This window comes from Suncus etruscus, chromosome X, assembly GCF_024139225.1.
Source record: "Suncus etruscus isolate mSunEtr1 chromosome X, mSunEtr1.pri.cur, whole genome shotgun sequence".
In the NCBI taxonomy this organism is placed as follows: Eukaryota; Metazoa; Chordata; class Mammalia; order Eulipotyphla; family Soricidae; genus Suncus; species Suncus etruscus.
In genome coordinates, this window is record NC_064868.1 from 22,310,228 (window position 1) to 22,318,157 (window position 7,930).

Consider the following 7,930-nt stretch of genomic DNA (forward strand, 5'->3'; position numbering starts at 1 on the left):
TCTATACACAAGTACTTTAGCATACATGCATAACATACATTTTAAAAACAGGCTAAGTACATTAAAATACACAGTAAAACATTTTGCAATAGAAAATATTAACTATGAAAGACAACAAAACACATTTAAATTATAAAGAAAATGACTAAGACAAAGATGCAGGTGGTTAGAAATTAGATGTTAAACTGTATTACCTCCCTTTTTTATTTTTTAACCACTAACTAACTAAAACTTATCCCATTACCAACTATGAGTAAACTATAAAATTACCTGCTAAGTTCCTACACCTAAAATTATAGTTTAAATGATTAATTTGTTTCACGCTGATTTCACCACGTTGATTTTACCACGTGGCTTCTGTAAACTTTTAAAGTTCAGATGTTGGTTTGTCCCACGCTGATTTCTCTACGTGGCTTCCTTTCATGGTTTCAGGCCCCGAAGACGATTCTGTTGACCATGAGGTCGCAGGTTCCGCTGCCCGCTGCCGGTTTGCTTCTGCTGTTTTACCTTAGTGATGTGGAGGATGGATTTTAGGCTTGCCGCGGAGCAAAAGCTGAGCTGAGCTGAGCCGAGGCGTTTTTGCTTTTGGGCTGATAGGAGCTTTTCGCCGCTTTTTTCCTCCGGGCAGCACTTAGCAAGCCAGTTTTTGGCCACACCTCACAGGGCACTTTTGGATGTTCAAAGTTTAAAGTTATTTAAACTAAAAGTTCAGTCCGAAATTTTCAAAGTCGAAATCCAAATTAAAGCCGCAGGTTATTTTCAGAAAATCAGTCCACTTTAAATACAGTCTTTTTTTCCTTAGTTTCCAATTTAAGTTTTTAATTAGTTTTTGTAGAGGCCGAGGTTTTTGTTTCTTGTAACAAAGTTTCAGTTTTGGGCCTGGGCCTGGGCTGGAGGTGATGCAAGCTTCCACCTCTCTTCTTTTAATTGCCCTTCTTACCCTAGAAGGGGTAACGGCCATCTTTGAACATTGTTGCACGTGGCCCAGTGTTTTGGGCTCAGTGCACCCGAAAAGAGCCAAAATGAAACTGAAAAGCAGAAATTTTACCATGGTTGCTGTTTTCTTGGGTTCAGGATTCAGGTCAAAGTTCGGAGCGCCAGATGTTGCGTTAAATAATCTCCAGGCTCCAGGCATACTAGGTTGTCCAACCCCAAACTCATTCTCTGTGGTCCCAGTAAAAGCTCTTCAAAATCACAGTTGTTGCTGTCAGTTTTCTGTAGTTAAAGATCCTAGTTTCTGTATAGGTCCGATGTCAAAATCAGGATGATGTGGTGCATCTTCTGGTTTCATTAGGTGGCAACGCAGAGTACCCTGCCCTGAAAGCAGGTTATTGCTGTTACTAAGTCAACAAGGTGTCATAAGAACCCTCTTTGTAGTAAGTCGATGCCATGCAGCAGTTGGACCTTCCCTGGTTGAAGTTTTATCCCTGGTTATGGTGTAGAAAAATATAGTTGTTTTCTTAGGTGGTATCCATGGTTCGGGGTGAATGGTCAATGTCTGATCTTCTGAAGCCTAAGCCAAGTCACTATGACAAATGTTCAGGGTATAAGGCCCCACTACAGTATAAAACTTGTGTGTTCTTATGTTTATTAGATAAGAACTTCTTTTCACATGTAAGATTTTCCCATTTTAATGTGCCTATGCAAAAAGAAACAATGCTACAAGGTATTACTTGTGCATATGGGGGTCGAGATAACAAGTCCAACAAACCCCATTACCTGGTTCTAATATGAACTCTAAACACTAGAGAAATTTATCTACTAGAATTCCTTAATAAACAAATCCCCCCCAAATTGGGGAAATTGCTGCGACATAAGAAAATATTCAATAAGGATTATACCTATTAAGGGAATGTATCTAGATAAATATTCAAAGGAGATATACATGTCTCCTTTAAATCTTTTGAAATAGTTTTTTGGGGGGTGTAAAATCCAGAGCATAGCTTCAACCTTGTGATTTTTGTCTTATGTAATCTAACAAATGGCTCCCATCAATGTCCTTGAGCTGGGGCCTTCTCAGAAACTGAATCTGGTAGCAAGCAAAAGTCCACAGCGAAGGGAGGTAGAGAAAAAGGAGCTACCAAGAGCAAATCAATAGCAGCAGAGTACTGGCTTCTTCTCTACACAACATAGACGTTATATATTTTACAGATATTAGACAGACATTGATATGGCCAACACATATACTCGTGCACTTACATTGACAGACACTAAGGATAGATTCATGGGTTACAGTTGAAAAGCGGATCCAGGTGAAATGAGACAGAATGCTTAAAAATATAAAGTTGGCAAATCTGATGTAAAGATTTTCTATTTTCCAGGCCAATCGTGATTAGTGAGGGTAAACTTTACTAAAGAAAGACTTCATGGGTTAGATCGTGTATAGAGCATTCCTAAAAACAATCATAATTTTTAAGTCTAGAAAACTAAGTGATATGGTATTGAACACTATAGGAAGTCTATACCATGAACTATTTATTGCCCAGCAAGTCTTGAGCATCCCATTTCCTTTCCTAAAAGCAACCTAAAATTATGAGCACTATGGTATAATGGTAAATACCTACACTTGAAAACAGGTTACAATAACATACTCAATGAATGAGTTCTGTAATAGAAGTTCATGGCATGCAGTTTTATATTCCATTGCTATCTGTGCACATAAACATTATATTATATGAGCAGGAATAATAATCAAGTAGAAAATGAATGGATTAGAATTTTTGCTGTGATATTATCATAATGAACCCAGTCTTCTGAGTCTAAAAGAGTATAGCATTGCAATGTGGAACTGGAGTGACCACCCTATACCTCCAAGTACCAATTGGACAAAAAGATCAAGGAGTTATTATAAACATAGTAAAATGAAGTGAAGACATTAAAACTACTTATAGCAATCACTGTAGTGGGAGTCCATGACTTCCAAATGCATTCTGCACCTATTTTTGTGGTGTAAAGCATTATAACATTATTACAGACATCTATAAAGAGCAGTTTATTGGACACCTGCTCAATCTAAACAGCTGTATGTGTTCTTGTCAGAAAAGTTTAATCCATTCCGGAGTTCCTATAATTTGGTAATTATTTCTCCTGTTTTTGTTCATTGAGTACCTTACATTTCCTTTCAGCATTTCATCTCTCCTTTCTTTTTTACTTCTTTATTCCAGCTGGCTTGTAATTTGTCTGCAAGTTTGTCTATGCGATTCTCCACCTGTGTAATTCTACTATTATAGCTTGCTAAACTGCTTTTTAGTTCCCTCAGTTCCATTTGTATGGATACTCTCATCTTCTGAAAGAGTTCTTCTTTGAGTTGGTTGTCATCTATCTATTTCTTAATTACACAGGCTAGTGACTCCTTGATTTCTATTGTTAAACCATTAAGTGTTGATTTTAGGTCTCAAGCTATAAGGTTCAGGCTTTTGGGTAGACTTGGAGTTTTGTCAGAATTCTCACCGTATCCCACACAATAGAAGTCTTCTTTAGCTTTCCCATTGAACTTTGCAATTAGTGGTTTGGGATTCTTTATTACTCAGGTTGTTGAAAGAAGTGCTAGGTCCAATCTGCCAGGAAGTTTATAATATAAATTGAAATGGCTTTCCACATGGTTTAGGAAAATGAGGACTAATGGGAAGGAAGGAAAGATGCTGGAAAAGGCCCAAAGACAGCCCAGTTTGCATTTTGTGGGAGGAATTACAGAGTGAGGTTCCTAATCCCTCCCCTGCACCAATCTGGCTGGCCCCAAAAGGCAGATGAACAGTGCTGTCACTGGAACCCAGAAGAAGACTGAGGGAAGGCTGGAAAGAAGAGGAGGCCCCGTGGTCCCATTCAAGTTCAATAGACGGCATTAGTGCTGGAGCCTCCCTCTTCCCCACCCCAACACAGGCCTCCCTCACTCAAACAGCTACTTTATATATATATATATATATATATATATATATATATATATATATATTATATATAATATATATATATTCCTTGGCATCACTAAAGACTTAAAGATTATATAATCCTTTACAGAATTACTACTTTAATGAAACAAAAATGCCAGCAGTCAAGAACTCCACACCTCCCAGCACAAATTCCTGCAGGAAATATCATTAAATAGGGAGCAAATTAGCAATTCTAAGTTCCCACAGGAAAACACTTTGGTGTCTGGGATGTAATGCTCTCTTGGGTCTCAGATACTTGATAGGTGCCTCAAAGCTGTCTCAGAGCTGTTTGTCTTCCTCTGTGATGATAATTATTTGAGGTATCTCACATTCATAATCAGAAAGTCTTGTAATCTTTAGAACTTCGAAGAAGATATAATAGATTTTGCCTTATTATTTTTTCTCGGTTAAAAATGTGAATTCCAAGTGCCTAATTACCAATTGCATCTTTGCATTTGACCATTTGCCTAAATCTCAATAAGCTTGAATCTTAACGAAAGTATAAAAAGACCTGTAAGGGGTGTAAGCTTAATAATCTTGAGCCAAAGAAGATTTAAGACATTAATTCCCAAAACTATATTCCTTCACTCTGATTACCTGGCACTTGCTTTTGATGCTTCATTATATCAGCAATATCTTTCAACTAGTGAGATTAAATGACCAGAGAGAAATAAAATCTTCACTTTAGATGCTCACTTCAAACAGAAACTGTTTACTTCACATGAACAAATTAAGCCTCATATTTACTTTCAGAATTCAAGATCATAGTTGCTTTTCTGTAGTTTGTAATGTTTTTTTTTTTGGACAGATCTGAAAGAAACACTGTTACTGTAATTCCTTCAACTAATATAATATACTTGGGAAGTAAAAAGTGAGTAAGTTATCAATTTTTGAATGACAGAAACGTGTCAAGATGACTCTTTTAGAATGTTTGGGAGTAGAATTTTTAATACCATACCTAAATGATCAATGGTTTGTTGGTTAGAATGAAATTTATGGGTCAGGGATCTATATTTAATGATGCAGGAAAAGTGAAGGAATAGTTTCTTCCTGGAATAGAAGTGAGTTTCAAGCATCTGTAATTTTAGATTATAAAGATGAGTTATTTTTATTCATATTTTATATTTTGGAAAATAGGTGACCTAACAAAAGAAAATGCCCTCACGTTTCTGACTTTATTTCCTCAATAGCACCTTTCTCAGAAGTTTGTTCTGATTGGGTCAGTGACTGCCCTCATTTGTCACTTTTACCACAATAGCCCATTGCTCCATTCCTGGAAGGAATCTCCTGGGAAACTTCAAAATGATTGACAACAGAATTTTCTGCTCTATAAAACTCTCATTCTCTTTCTTTCTTTCTCTCTGCCTGCCCTCTCTCCCCCTGTCCCCTCACATTCAGTAAACTTGTAAAGCATCTTAGCTTCATTGAAAAAAGAATGACAGCAAATTATTCTTTAGGAATAATTCCTATATACAGTAAGATCCAGCTTAACTAGAAGGTATTTTGGGAGATTTTTTTGATTTTATATATATTTCGGAGACTGGCACCACTGTACTCAGGTCTTACTTCTGGCTTTGTGCTCAGGAATCAGGGGGTTGGGTACTGGGGATAAAACCCATGTCAGGTACTTCCAATACAGTAAAATGTACTATTGAGCTTAGATGTATTATTTTCACTAATTTAGCCCACTGTACAAGTGCTCTGTTCCTTTTCTGGAGATTCTTACATATCAAGTTGAAAGGTCCGGCAGTCCAGATAACATTCCGACGCAGAGAAATGAAGAGACGATTACTCAGGCAAAAGCTCAAGTGGGTCTTTATTTCTGGCCGTTCAGGGTCTAACGCCGTGTCTCTATAACAGGACAAAGGCAAAAGACCTCATGAAATTCTACATCCTTTCTTATATATTAGTGACGACTTCCTTAAGGGGGGGACATCCGCCAAGGTTGACTTCCCTTTTCAAAGTCATACTTTTTTTCAGTAGGTCCTAAGATGGGTTCTTGAATCAGATGCCTAAATAAATTTCTCTTATTAAAATCCTGACTTGATAATTGCCAAAAAAAAACCAATGTTAAAAGAAAGAAAAACAGCACTTTTAATTTATAGAAAAAATTAGGCTCTTAAACTAAAGACCAATACTTGGAGATCTGTGTGCTTATAGGCAGCAAGATGCCTAAATCTGCCCATTCAAATTTCTCCCTACTAAAGTTGCTTCCTCTATTGTCATTGACACCACCATCAAGTAGGAAATCACCAGGTTTTTTTTGAATTCCCCAGTTTAGATTCTTCCCTGCACTGCCATAAAGTTATTCTCTTTCTGGATTTGGATTTCCAGTATAAGATTATAGGGAGGTCGGAGCTGTGGTGCAAGGAGTAGGGCATTTGCCTTTCACACACTAAAGTAGGATGGACTGCGATTTGATCCCCTGGCATCCCATATGGTCCCCCAAGCCTAGAACGATTTCTGAGTGGATAACCAGGAGTAACCCCTGAGCATTACCCTGTGTGGCACAAAAACAACAAAAAAAGATAATAGGAATACAAATATCCCTGTTCAAATGATATATCTAATTTGAGATGGTAATACCTCCATTTTATGTTTGATTCATACCCAGTAGTGCTTGGGTCTTTTTCCTCTCTTGTACTCAGGGGTCCATATGGGTTATTTTAATGCAAAGCAAGACCTAAATCTCTGTAACTATCTCTCCAGTCCAAGATGATAGCCTTTCTTAGTAAACTCTACCTTATTACTGTTTATATACTTGATTCTTAATTATAATATATGCTTAATTTATTTTAGAATATGGATATTTGTGACTTATTCTCAGTAAATTTTTGTTTTGTATACCTATTATAGAGATATCAGTGACCATATAAAAGTTCTGGGTAAAATGGATCATGTAAAGTAAGTTTAAGAAGTTCATAGTAATGTCTAGATATATTTTATTATTTTTCTACTTGAGACTGCAAGGTAGTGTAGGTTATCATTAAAAAATATGCTAGTGAAGATCATGTAAATCGTTAAGATCAAGATTAAGCCAAGGATCGCTGAGAATCTAGGCATATAAAAGATGACCATGATATTGGAGAGGGACCCAAATTCAGCCAGTACTGGCTGATTAGTTTTCAGCCAGACAAAAAAATAATTCTGTCTAGTGAAGACTAGAATCATATAAGTAGACTTGGGAACAGTAGTACGTAAATGCTGATTTTTAATCTTGTATCAGGTTTATGCTATACAACCCATGCTCAGCATGCAATTTCCTGATTTTTATCAACTTCCACATTTGAAGGACACCAGAGAAATGTTTTTAAAACTTCGGTGTTTAGATGGCTGTAAAGTGGGCTTCTCCCCCAACTTCCTTTCTCTCTATACTCTTCTTTTGGTATGTAAAATCCCACCTGGACTACAGGACCTCCTTACACTCTGGTGGGTGGGGTTCTGGATAATAAGGAAAGAAACCTGGTTTTGTGTTAGGGAGAATGAGCACATGGCAGAGAGAGTACAGAAGAGAATGAATACATGGCATAGGCAGCACATGTCAGAAAGAGCTGACTCCAGTGAACATCTTTTCTGACTGCTGTGTATTATTCCTCTGCCACTACCTTGCTTCATCAGACCAATCGGCCTATGGGGTTAGAAACATGGTGCCTAGGGTGGTCTCACCTAAGTAGTGGATTTATATATTTATATTTTTATTTTCTATATGGTCTTTTCAAATAGAAATTTATAAACCCTATATACTAGATATTCTTATTCAAAAGATCTCTGATGGAGCAAGAAATATCATTTGAGGTGAAGAGGAAAAGTACCATGAACATTTTAATACAGATGGTCAAGGAGTATACTGTAATAAACTCTGGCCATATATGGGTTTTAAAAGTGGAAGCATCAGATAGGAAGCAAATTGTCCCACTTGTTGGGAAAGAGAAGACAAGCCTTAGTTATTTCGAGGAGAAATACCTGAACTGCATAGCCTCAGTAGATCATTTTGTAATCAAACC